We start from the raw sequence: 13,264 nt of genomic DNA, 5'->3' as shown, positions 1-13,264 counted from the left end.
TCAAAAAATAGCCTGTTAAGGCGCAGACATCAAAGGGTGCTATGGACCAGAGGGAAAAATTCTTTTCTCTTTTCTTTATCCTCCAGGAGCGTCTACCCCTGTGCTTGCCATTGCTAGCTCCTCTTGTGATTTCGTGTCTCATTTCTGTGATTCACAGGTGACTGAAGTGGAAAGAAGAACTGGGAGCAGATCACGCATTGGTTTGAGTTATCCTTGCAAACTCACTCTCTTTGCTGGCACAACGAAGGAGCTGAATGTGCAGCTATTCCCCCGGGGTTTGGAATAATTCCCATAGCTGCTATTCAAGGAGGCCAGGACAATCATTTTCTCATTTTCTGCTCAGCACCTTGTCCTTCAGTGGTGATGGAATAACAGTGAGTTAGTTTATAGAATCATTGTATCTATGGACCTTCGCACTTCTTTAATTAGGAATGGTAGGCTGTGAGGAGAATTCTCATGACGTGGATACCAAGGGGGATTTTAGAGACTAAAAAATATTCAGAGGTAAACGATTTGGTTTTTCCAGAAGGCACAAAATGATGCCAAATGCTTACACTTAAGTATCACTAAGATGTTATTCTCCAGTAGATTCTGGCTTGTCACATCAAAAAATATCTACCTCAAAAAAAAAAACACATTTAGGCTTTTGATTGATTTGTTTTTATTCAGAAAAGCAGAAATGGAATTAATTTTAAATGTGGAGAACTGGTCATTGCTTCTACTGCTGACAGTAGGTACTACAATAGGAAAAAAAAAGGAACATTTCCCTCTGAACAGAGTTGTAGTGAACGGAGAACCAAAGCGCTTATGGAAAATGGCTTTCAAATGATTATTTTTGTTTGCTTAAATGCTTGATTATGATGATTGTAATTCCAACTATACACAGAGAGAGCATAAAAAAAAAAAAAAAGCTAAGCCTAGACTCCTGTTATCACAAAAACTAAGGAACACATCACACTTCATAAACCCCAAATGCTCATGGGTTTCTTGGGACTGCTAAGTAAAATGTAAATACACTGTTCAGGTTCTCCTTGTTTGCATTTTCAGGGCCAAGAATTCTTTTTAGGCTTTCTTTAAAGGGTTTAGCTTGACCCTGGGTCACTATAACAGCTTATGAAGTGAAACTTGAACTTGGAGTTTTCTTGCTTTGCATGCAAAGGTTGGCCCTCTGAATTACAATAGGAGACTTTGGGGGTGACTAACACATCTGCTGAGGGCTCAGGGCTTCAGACAACAGCATCTTCCAGTCCCAGGACTGGCGAGTTTTTGCTGAGATAATTTTATCCCTGCTACAGCATCACTATCAAGCACAGCTCTATAGGCAGCCATGTTCCAGGAGGTAATCTTTCCTGTCCTTTCCCTGGAAAGAGTAGGACCATTACAGCCATGCAGTCACTGTAACTCATCAGCCCTTGCGCATTATCAATAAGATGAATAAACCCTGCACCAAGAACCTAAAGACAAAATGGATTGGACAGTCAAGTAGAGAACTTCGAATGGCCTTGGAAGATCCAAGAGCTGCCAGGGCAGTTTCAAGCTTTGATCTTCTCTGACCAAAAGGAAACCCAATCCCCTTGCTTCTGCCCTCATCCAACCTGTACAGTGGCCCCGGAGGTGAGGAGGAAGCAGTGGCAAGAGGACTGATAGTGTTGGTGGGTGGCTCAGGGGGCTGGCTAGTGGCTTCAAGTGCACTTTGCTGTCAGCTGTAAACCTGTCTCAGCCCGAGGAAGGGCTGAAACCACTTGGTAACTGCTGGTCTGTTCACTGGGGCTGACAGTGGTAGCACAGGCTGGATGCAGAAGGTTCTGCACTCCGGGTGGGTGGGAGGGGTGCTCACAGGGCCCTTATCTATACCTGCTCTGTTGCAGGGCTAAACAGAGGAGCTTGGCATTAGACGCTCAATTCACTGCCTCCCGAACAACAGCAGCCAGTGACATGTTGTGCCAGTAACAAGGCTGCTCCTGTACACTTTGACTTGGCTTTTTGTTTCATTCAGTTTCAAGAATGTTTGTGAGTCACTTTTTAAAATGCCCCTTTGTCTTTACCCTTTCAGCCCTGAAGTTCTAGAAAAGGTCAAGACACAGCAAGGACACTTCACATTTGTCCTGGTCAAAATCGACCTCCTTGGCTTCATCTGCCCCAAACCTGTTCCTCCCTGTATGCTCTCTGTCTCACTGAAGAAGACTCCATCAATCAGTTTCATGCTCAAGCATGGAGTCGACCTTCAACTCTCTCTTCTTCCATCCTCACGAGAGTCAATCAGTCAATCACCAGGTTCTGCCTATTGTGCCTACCAAAGATCTCCCTTTCCACCGAGCCTTCTTTCCATCCATCCATTCATCTATCCATCCATCCTTCCATGCATGCATCCATCTTTCCATCCATCCATCCATTTATTCATCCATCTATCCACCCATCCACCCATTTATCCTTTCACTTCTTTCCAGCTCACAGCTGTGGTCCTCATCCAGGCTGCCAGCACTTTTTTCCTGGGTGGCTTCAACAGCCACTTCACTGCCCTAGGGGCTCTGCTGACTGCCCCCAGCTCACTGCATCACTTCCACTCCCAGTCACAGCCAGAATGGTTCTTCTGCAATGTTGACTTGACCATGATACTTCTCTGCCTACAACCCCATCAAGTGCTTCCCATGGCCCTGAAAAGTCTCACCTTCTTAGCATGATACAACTGGGGTTCTGAGATCTGGCTCCCGCCTCCTTCAGTGTAACCACATGTGCTGAATCCTATCTTTTCTCAGCCTTCACACTTGCTATTCCTTCCACCTGAGTGCTGAATCCACCACTGTCCATGGCTCCTCTTCCTCAGTTTTCAGGACTCAAGGGTCAGGTCCTCCCAGAAGCTTCCCCTGACCCTCCCTACTCTGGACTTCCACAACTTGCACCCATTGTAACTACAGGGATCTTGTGATCTAATGTCAGAACTGGGACAACTAAGGGAATGAAGAGTACTTGGACATATTCTGCATGACAACAGGTGTAAATCGGGACTGACCCAGGCAAACCCAGGTGCCCATGGTCACCCTCAGTTCAGTTCAGTTCAGTTCAGTTACTCAGTTGTGTCCAACTCTTTGTGACCCCATAGACTGTAGCACGCCAGGCCTCCCTGTCCATCACCAACCCCAGAGGTTGCTCGAACTCATATCCATCGCGTCGGTGATGCCATCCAACCATCTCATCCTCTGTTGTCCCCTTCTCCTCCTGCCCTCACTCTTTCCCAGCACCAGGGGCTTTTCCAGTGACCCTAGTCATGGTATTTATCACACCTTCAAATTATTTGTTTACTGCCTGGGTCTCCCCTAGCCCAGCCCTAAGATGGTAGACTGCAAAGTCCCTGATGACAGAAAATACCCAGTTTTCAATGTAGTTGCTTCTATAGTAGGTACTCAATGCAATTAGAAATAAATAAAAAAAGGGATGAATATGATAAAGAAACAGGAGTCTGGTCACGTGGTCTCAGACTCCAGGGTCTGATGTAAAGTCATTTGTCCCCAAACCTGCTGGTAGGTCTTGATATCTACTGGACCTAGGTTTTCTGTTTCTCCTCTGAAGAAGTCCCCAGACATCACAATAGCACAGAAAAGTATCATATTGCCTTGCTAACACTTTGAAAATACTGAATTACAAAACACATCTGGCTGAGATGAAATAGATGGGTCAGGTCCCGAAGTGTGTTTCCTGATGGATAAGTACCTTAGGATGTGAGGACTTGTTAATTGATAAATGGCTACTGAGTCCAGCTGGAAATTTTGCAGATATCTTTATAGCTTAGACTCTTTTAAATACTGAGAAATAAGCAGTGTGTCTGAAACTTAGTTAGGCACACAATCTGTCCCTCTTAGTCTCTCTTATTTCCCAACTTTCATGTTCCATGAAACCTGCTCTGAGAACCAATAAAGTCGTGTTTTCCGGCATCTCTAAGTAGATGAAAGTTTTGTGTCCCTCAAGGCCAGGCCAGTACTTTACTCATCTTTCCCCATTGCCTAGACCAGTTGGCACACGGTTGACACTCAAAAAAATGTCTGTTTCATGTAGACTGGAATGCCATAAACTCAAACGGAGGACAAAAGAGCTTAGAGTTGGGGGAACCATGTCACCTTGCCACACCGGCCCTACAGGCGACCTAGGAGGAGGCTGACTTGCCTGAAAATAACATAGGAAACCACGAGGCTGGTGAAGCTTGTCTGTCACACCTGGCCACACTCCCTTTGAGCCGTGCCCACCGTGACCTCACACCCTGTTCCCATCCCACCTCCTCAGCGTCCACACCTGTGGGGTTTGGCTGTCACAGTCTGTTCACCAAAGCTCTAATTGATGAGGCTTAGTCTCACCCAGGGGTGTTTGCTTAGATGGTCCTTGCTGACTAACACCCCCTGGCTTCCAGGGAGGGCAGCTCGAGTGGTAGAAGGTTGGGCGGCAGGGCTTATTTCGAGCAGGATCTTTCTGCCTCTCTATGGTACATCATCTCTCTGTCTGCACTCACTTGTGGGACTGGCCTGGCCACGCACCAAAGTCAAATGTTCTGTCCATCACCCAAAGGGAAACTCATGGGTCAGCATTCAAAAAGGAAGAAGATGAGGCTGTTCCTGAGACATCAGGAAAGAAAAGCATACACCCAACTTAAACCACTCACTGACGGAGGAGAAAAAGAAAGATGGCACCCAAAAGTTAAGCCCTGTTCCCTTGGAGCAGGTTTCAATGTCTGCCTTGAAGAATTTTTTTGCAGTATATGTATATTTTTTCCTTCTGAGACAGTATTCCTTCTTTCAAATTAATTATTTATTATAGACTGAAAAATTTCATGAAACTACAACCTGAAACTCCTCCTTTTTCACAGCCCCTTTTCCAATCTAAAAGGGGGGAAAAAGTCAGAAAATGCCACTGTGAAGCTTTGTAGTTGAGCTAATAGGTGCTGCAAGGGAGTCGGGAGTGGGGCTGGTGCCCTGTACTGCGGCTCAAAGCCAGTGAGGGTAGGGCTAGGGGACTCTTCTAGGGAAGAGGGGGGGGTCCAATCCTCTGGGAAATGAATTACTTTAAGTTTCTAGAACATGAATCAATCTGACTTCTCCCTGTGTCTTTCTAAAGACTGCTTTAGATGTTTAGATTTTGCTTCTAGGAATAAGAGCCTTTCTCTTGGCCCTGCTGCTGCTGCTAAGTCCCTGCAGTCATGTCCGACTCTGTGCGACCCCATAGATGGCAACCCACAAGGCTTCCCCGTCCCTGGGATTCTCCAGGCAAGAAACTGGAGTGGGTTGCCATTTTCTTCTCCAATGCATGAAAGTGAAAAGTGAAAGTGAAGTCTCTCAGTCATGTCCACCTCTTAGTGACCCCATGGACTGCAGCCTACCAGGCTCCTCTGTCCATGGGATTTTACAGGCAAGAGTACTGGAATGGGTTGCCATTGCCTTCTCCCTCTTGGCCCTAACCTGCTACTAACCAGAACAGCAGGCAGGAGCTGGGGGGACTAGAAGCATCTGCAATCTCTTCATTAAGCACACAGGATGAAGACATAGAGGCTGCCATGGGATAAAGAATGACCATATATGTAGCCTTGTTCCATCAGGCAGCTTATACCTCCAAGTAAGTTCAGTCTGGGCTGACTCTGCTACCAAATGAATTAGGAATTTTTTTTTCAGAGCAGTTTAGATTTCCGCACTATTGATGACAGCTTGTGGGTTGATGCTATTATTCCATTGTACAGGGGAGCAACCTGAGGATCAGAAAGGTTAGAGATTTGATGCAGCTTCTACACTTATGATTTGAACACAAGTTGACCTAGCTCCAGAACCCATGTTCGTTCTGTTACATCCTGCCTTCTTCAGGCCACATGGAGGTCCTCTGTTTGCGCTTCCCTGCATCTATGTGGCCCAGAGTTGTAAAATCAAAGCTGTGGGTTGGATGATCTAGAAGATTCCTTCCTGACCTCTCATTCCATAACTTAAAGCAAACACACGCTCCACTGTCTAAAATGGGGTTCACATCTAAGTGGATGCCTAGGAAGGGAAACCTGCCCCCTTTAGGACCTCTTTTCCCAAAATGAAGGAACCTGGTGCCTTTTGGTGTATGTGTGCTCTGTCCTGTCCGACTCTCTGTGACCCCATGGACTGTAGCCCTCCAGGCTCCTCTGTCCATGGGGTTTTCCAAGGAAGAATACTGGAGTGGATGGCCATTTCCTCCTCCAGGGGATCTTCCTGACCCAGGGATTGAACCTGTATCTCCCGCATCTCTGGCGTTGGCAGGCAGATTTTTTTTTCTTTTTTTTTAACACTGTGCCACCTGGGAAGCCGGTGCCTTTTCGACCATGTGAGTTATGTGAATCCCTTGATCCCTCTGTGCCTAGAAGGCACTGCTCTTTCTGGCTGTAGCATGGGTGGTCTTCTCTGAGCCAGGAGCCTGAGGCTGGTCAATGCTACACTTGCGGGGGCACAAAATGGAAGATACTCAAGTGCACTGAGGCCCCAGAGCTATAATTAGAGCTCTGATTATTGTTATTCTGGATGGGATGGGGGTAGGGGTGGGAAAAGAAACCCTTTAAACTGAAGAATATGTGGTATAAACCTCTGTTCCCATCTATCTTTGTTTTGAAATGTGTTTAAGGATACATACAGTGTGCATCCCTCTCCTCATATATCTGTATGCTTATACAATTCATAAATAAAATACACAGCTGCTTGGCTAAAATGTATCACTTGTCTGCAAGATTCCTCCTACAGGTTAATGTCTCCTGCCAAGGGAGCTGCCCTGGTTTGCACTGACTTTCAATGACCTACTTATATGCACTGGTTCAGGCAGAGTTTAACAAGTGTTTTGGCAGATATGTGCATCTGAACGTATTCGTCAATTTTTACACTATTTTTGTATTATTTGGCTTCACTCTGCCAAAAATCAATAGTATGTGAGTAAAGTTAGGTTGGTGATCGCACCTTTAGATAGGAACACTGTCATGAACAGATACTTTGGGGAATGGCTCAGGGGAGGGGGGAGACTAATTCATGCTGTTTATCATTCTATGGCTGTTCTGTTATTGGAATAATTGGCATTTTCCTGATAATTGCTTCAAGATCTTCAGGGCTTATGGGAGAGAAGACCTTGAGAGCAGAACCCACCTGAGGACTGCCTGTCATTGTCCAAGATCACTTTCTGTTGTTGAATGTGATCTGAGACTGAGGTTGATGGCTGTGAATTTTAGTATGTTACTGTCAATCACAGGAGCTTATCTGATATCTTCTTTGGTCTGGAATTGGAAATTCCTGAATAATGTGATACTTGAGAATTGGGTAGTCTCAAGATCAGAAGGTGGTTTAATATCCATGATCAGGTTTTAAAATATGATTCCTGCAAAATTTACTAATACTGAAGAATCCTATCTTTGAGCACAAGTCCGTGTTTTAAATGTGTCTGAATTCTGGTAGGAGGTATTTCTTGTCAAGTAGTTAATTAGGGACCAGAGATTTAAAAAAAAATTATAAACCTCTTTTCTTACATACATCTGTAAAAACAAAAAGAACAAATAAGATGAGATAATGAAATGTAAATTCATATAAAATGTTGTAGAATATACTCAGCCAAGTCAAGCACTTGGTGCGTTGTGAATAACTGTTTCTTGTAAACCAAATTACAAAAAGTTGGATTAAAAAAATCAATCAACTATTATTTATGTTCCATTTAATCTAGGTGCTTTAATAATGTCTATCTGACCAAATACAATATTGATTTTTCATTGCTGAGGTAGTCACTTAACCTTAAATAAAACTAAAGAAAACTAAACCCCAGTTGCCTACCCTCTCCTGTAATTGTTGGTGTTTACAGTGGAAAAGAGAGTGCTGAATTTAGGCAACTGATGCAGGAAGAGGGAAAGAGGTAGGAGCTTTGGTTTTCTGTCTGTTTTCAACTGACAAATACCTATACTAATGTGAGATAATAGAAACACACACACACACACACACACACACACACACACATACACATACACACACATATTGGTCTTTGACCCTGGATTCTGACATAGGGCTCCTGAGTCCCTTATAAATTCCTAAGAGAGCACTGGTGGTGGTTTTGTACCTAAGTCGTGTCTGACTCTTTGAGACCCCATGGACTGCCTGTCCATGGGATTTCTCAGGCAAGAATACTGAAATGGGTTGCCAAGTTGCCATTTCCTTCTCCAGGGACCCTTCCTGACTTACAGATTGGACCCACATCTCCTGCATTGGCAGGCAGATTCTTTACCACTGAGCAACCAGGGAAGCCCCATCTTTTAGAATCTCCTTTAATAAACTGGTATGTAAGTAAGTACAGTAAGTACCCTAAATACAAATGCGTTCCATTCCAAGGGTGAGGTCATAAGTTCATTTTGTTTGTTAAGTCCAACAAAGTAAGCCAAGGTACTCAACTAATACAGCTGGCTATATAGTACTGTACTGTAATAGGTTTTTAATACTTTTTGCACAAATAATACATACAAAAAACAGAAAATAAAGAAAACATTTTAATCTTACAGTACAGTACCTTGAAAAGTATGGTAGTACCATGCAACAGCTGGCATACAGGGGCTGGCATCAAGTGAAGAGGCAAGAAGAGAAACTGACCGGAAGATGGTAGAGCTGAAGGATCGTCAGCAGTGGGAGACGAGAGCAAGCTGCAATTTCACTCCTACCTGATGCTAATGGGATACATGTTTGCATCTTTGAAAGTTCACAACTTGAAGGTTTGTATCTAAGGGACTTATTGTATTTCCCTGGGAGTCTCTCTAGGGAGTTAATAAAGTCTGAGGAGAGAGCTGTTGGAACCACAAATCCATAGCACAGGATAAGCTGGACTTGTGGTTGGCGTCTGAAGTGGGGGGTGAGGGGAGCCGTTTTGTGGGACCGAGCCCTTACCTGTGAGATCTGAGGCTATCTCCTGGTCGACAGTGTCAGGACAGAGCTAAACTGTAGGACATCCAGCTGATGTCCAAGACCTGCCCATTGTTGCAGAGAACCCTCCCTCCACATTTGGTGACAGGAAGTATCAGAAGTGGAGGGCTCTGTGTGAATAATAAAGGGGACTCCCAGGAAAGAAGGGCTTCCCTGGTGGCTCAGCTGGTAAAGAATCCGCTGGCAAAGCAAGAGACCTGGGTTTGATCCTGGGGTTGGGAAGATCCCCAGGAGAAGGGAACGGCTACCCACTGTAGTATTCTGGCCTGGAGAATTCCATGGACTGTATAGTCCAGGGGGTCATAGAGTTGGACATGATTGAGCAACTTTCACTTTCCAGGAAAGAAGTGCAGCAGAAAAGAACTGGGTCTCCCCTACTGTAGAAGGAAAAATCTGGGTTTTCCTCTAGAGTAAGGTACGGCTCAGTGGTAAAGAATCTGCTTGCATTGCAGGAGATGGGTTGGACTGTTTGTGGCTGGGAAACCCTGTGTACAGAAAAGCCTGGTGGGCTACAGTCCATGGGATTGCAAAGAGTTGGATGTGACTTAGGAACTGGACTAAACAACTAAGTAAGACTCAAATCCTTACTGTGCATTTTCTAGTATATCCAATAAAAAGTCAAGACTCTTGCCAAACAAGGTACCCAGTAAGTGTGCGACAAGGAAGCACAGAAATCTAGTGGTGGAGCCTGCTTCAGAGAAAAGCAGAAATTCCAGTTTCCATTTTACATTAATTTTTAAAGAATGTAAGTTGTATTCTAACTAGGTTGTCCGAATGCTGAAAGAAAAGAAAATTTACAGATGAGGGAAAGTAGATGGATGAGGGTGGGCAGTGGCAACCTCTAGGGCCTTCAATTAGTTCAGTTCAGTTGTTCAGTCATGTCTGACTCTTTGTGACCCCATGGACTGCAGCACGCCAGGCTTCCCTGTCCATCACCAACTCCTGGAGCTTGCTCAAACTCATGTCCATCGAGTCAGTGATGCTATCCAACTATCTCATCCTCTGTTGACCCATTCTTCTCCTGCCTTCAATCTTTCCCAGCATCAGGGTCTTTTCCAATGAGTCACTTCCTCGCACCAGGTGCCAAAGTAAAGGAGTTTCAGCTTCAGCATCAGTCCTTCCAGTGAATATTCAGGACTGATTTCCTTCAGGATTGACCAGTTTGATCTCCTTGCAGTCCAAGGGACTCTCAAGAATCTTCTCCAACACCACAGTTCAAAAGCATCAATTCTTAGGCACACAGCTTTTTTAAAGTTAAACTCTCACATCCACACATGACTACTGGAAAAACCATAGTCTTGACTAGATGGACCTTTGTTGGAAAAGTAATGTTTCTGCTTTTTAAAATTCTGTCTAGGTTGGTCATAGCTTTTCTTCCAAGGAGCAAGTGTCTTTTAATTTCATGGCTGCAGTCACCATCTGCAGTAATTTTGGAGCCCCCCAAAATAAAGTCTGCCACTATTTTCATTGTTTCCTCATCTATTTCCCATGAAGTGATGGAACTTGACTCCATGATCTTCATTTTCTGAATGCTGAGTTTTAAGCCAACTTTTTCACTCTCCTCTTTCACTTTCATCAAGAGGCTCTTTAGTTCCTCTTCACTTTCTGCCATAAGGGTGGTATCATCTGCATACCTGAGGTTATTGATATTTCTCCCGGCAATCTTGATTCCAGCTTGTGATTCATCCAGCCCAGCGTTTCTCATGATGTACTCTGCATGTAAGTTAAATAAGCGGGGTGACAATATACAGCCTTGATGTACTCCTTTTCCTATTTGGAACCAGCCTGTTGTTCCATGTCCAGTTCTAACTGTGCTTCTTGACCTGCATACAGATTTCTCGGCAGACAGGTAAGGTGGTCTGGTATTCCCATCCCCTGAAGAATTTTCGTCTGTTGTGATCTACACAAAGGCTTTGGCATGGTCAATAAAGCAGAAATAGATGTTTTTTCTGGAAACTCTCTTGCTTTTTTTTATGATCCAGCAGATGTTGGCAATTTGACTTCTGGCTCCTCTGCCTTTTCTAAAACCAGCTTGAACATCTGGAAGTTCATATTTCAAGTACTGTTGAAGCCTGGCTTGGAGAATTTTGAGCATTACTTTACTAACGTGTGAGATGAGTGTGGTAGTTTGAACATTCATTGGCATTGCTTTTCTTTGGGATAGGAATGAAAACTGACCTTTTCCAGTCCTGTGGTCACTGCTGAGTTTTCCAAATTTGCTGACATACTGAGTGCAGCACTTTAACAGCATCATCTTTTAGGATTTGAAATAACTCAACTGGAATTCCATCACCTCCACTTGCTCTGCTTGTAGTGATGTTTCCTAAGGCCCCCTTGACTTTGCATTCCAGGATATCTGGCTCTAAGTGAGTGATCATACCTTTGTGGTTATCTGGGTCATGAAGATCTTTTTTGTATAGTTCTTCTGTGTATTCTTGCCACCTCTTCTTAATATCTTCTGCTTCTGTTAGGTCCATACCATTTCTGTCCTTTATTGTGCCCATCTCTGCATAGAATATTCCCTGGTATCATTAATTTTCTTGATGAGATCTCTAGTCTTTCCCTTTCTGTTGTTTTCCTCTATTTCTTTGCATTGATCACTGAGGAAGGCTTTCTTTGCTCTCTGCGCTAGTCTTTGGAACTCTGCATTCAAATGGTTATATCTTTCCTAGGGCCTTGCCCACACTCTTTCTGATAGGCTTTGAGTACTATAACTTCTAATAGTTGCCTTATTTAAATCTCATTTCGATTTTGTAATTCACATGCCAGTGTCTCTATTTTGCAGCTGAAGAAACTGAATACTCAGAAAGACTGAGTTACTTGCTTTAAGGTCCCACTCCTGTTGGGATGCTAACATTGATTGGACAACATGATTTTTCTATGCATACCCCATGTAGGAAATAGAGCTATGTCAAAAGCAACACTATCATGGGCATTAATATTTATAATTTCAATAAGTCTTTATCACTTATTGGAAAAATTTTCATGTACAAGACAGAAAAGCTGATCAGAAGATCATTGATTGAAGTCCTATCTGTGATAAAATTTAATTATTTGTTATTGGTCAAGAAAAAGCCAGTTACCTCTGGAAGTCCATGAACCAAAATTAGTTTGCAGCTAGGTTTTGTTTTGCCTGTTGATGGAATAGGTAAACATCTGACGTTTAAGGTTTATTTTTTGCACTAACATTAAAACAAAAACTAACAGGAAACCCTATATAACAATCTGAACAATCAGCAGATCTGGCAATTGGATCTGCTCTCCTGCAAGCTGACAGATGGTTCTGAGTACCAGCTGTTCACTTTAGGTGTTGCCTGTTATTTTCCACTTTGCTGTAGTCCTCACCAATTCCTAATGTCTCCCTGACCCTGTATCAGTTGTTTTTATTTCTTTTATTCCCCTCCAATCTGGTAGCTCCTTTTATTTGTCCAGCCCGCCTTGTCCCTGCAGGCACTTTAAGGTGGGTGTCCTGATACAGAAAGCAATAGAAGCGAAAAGAAGAGAGACTTGCATTTAAGAATCTGCCAGGCTGGGACTTCCCTGGTGGTCCAGTGGCTAAGACTCTGCACTCATAATGCAGAGGGCCCCTGTTCAAGCCCTGGTCAGGGAACTAGATCCCACATGCTGCAACTAAAAAATCCTGTATGCTGCAATGAAGACTGAAGATCCCACATGCTGCAATTAAGACCTGGTGTAGCCAAATAAATAAATAAATATTTTTTAAAAAGTCTACCATGCCACTATTCCGTTCTACGACCTCAGGCTAACCCATTAACCACTCAGAGTCTCAGATTCCTCACCTGTTATGTGGGAATGATAAATGATTTGGGGGAAGTTAAACAGTTCATGCGATTATGCTCAGTAAATGTAACTGACTCTAAGACATCTTTAAAAAATTTTGCCCCCTCAACAGTCTGTAGATGATGCTAAAACTGACAATGTACCAACAGCCTCTCATATCTATCGTTTAGCTAACCTTTCAAATCACACTTTCCTAGGCCACTTTTGTTCTCTTCTATTCAAGTAGATTTTAAATTTTGCTTCAGACCATTTCCAGCATTTCTGTAATTACACAACAACATCTTTTCATAATATGAAATGGAACAATTGATCAAAACATGCAAAAGCTCCTGCCTCCCCCCACACTTGCTCATGGCAGCCCTTCTTTGCCCGTTGAGAAATGAAGCCCCTCCAGTTTCTGGCATGTGGCTACCATTGTGGATCTTTCTATCATCACTCCTGTTTCAAGGACCTACAGTTGTTGATAATATGGTATTGCCCATCATGTCTGAATAACCTTTTCTTGACTTCAGCTGGAGAGTCAGCCTTGGTGGCGG

General features: G+C 43.6%; 1 protein-coding gene and 1 non-coding gene across 2 annotated transcripts in view; one reads left to right on the top strand and one right to left on the bottom strand.

Moving 5' to 3' along the window:
- Positions 1–13,264, bottom strand: part of SLC9A9 (solute carrier family 9 member A9) — a 651,239-nt gene that overhangs the window by 24,631 nt on the left and 613,344 nt on the right. The window lies entirely within an intron of this gene.
- TRNAM-CAU (transfer RNA methionine (anticodon CAU)) lies at positions 12,465–12,537 on the top strand. Its single transcript has one exon. It is a non-coding gene; the product is annotated as a tRNA-Met (tRNA).

This window comes from Ovis canadensis, chromosome 1, assembly GCF_042477335.2.
Source record: "Ovis canadensis isolate MfBH-ARS-UI-01 breed Bighorn chromosome 1, ARS-UI_OviCan_v2, whole genome shotgun sequence".
NCBI lineage: Eukaryota > Metazoa > Chordata > Mammalia > Artiodactyla > Bovidae > Ovis > Ovis canadensis.
This window is presented reverse-complemented; position numbering and strand designations above follow the sequence as displayed.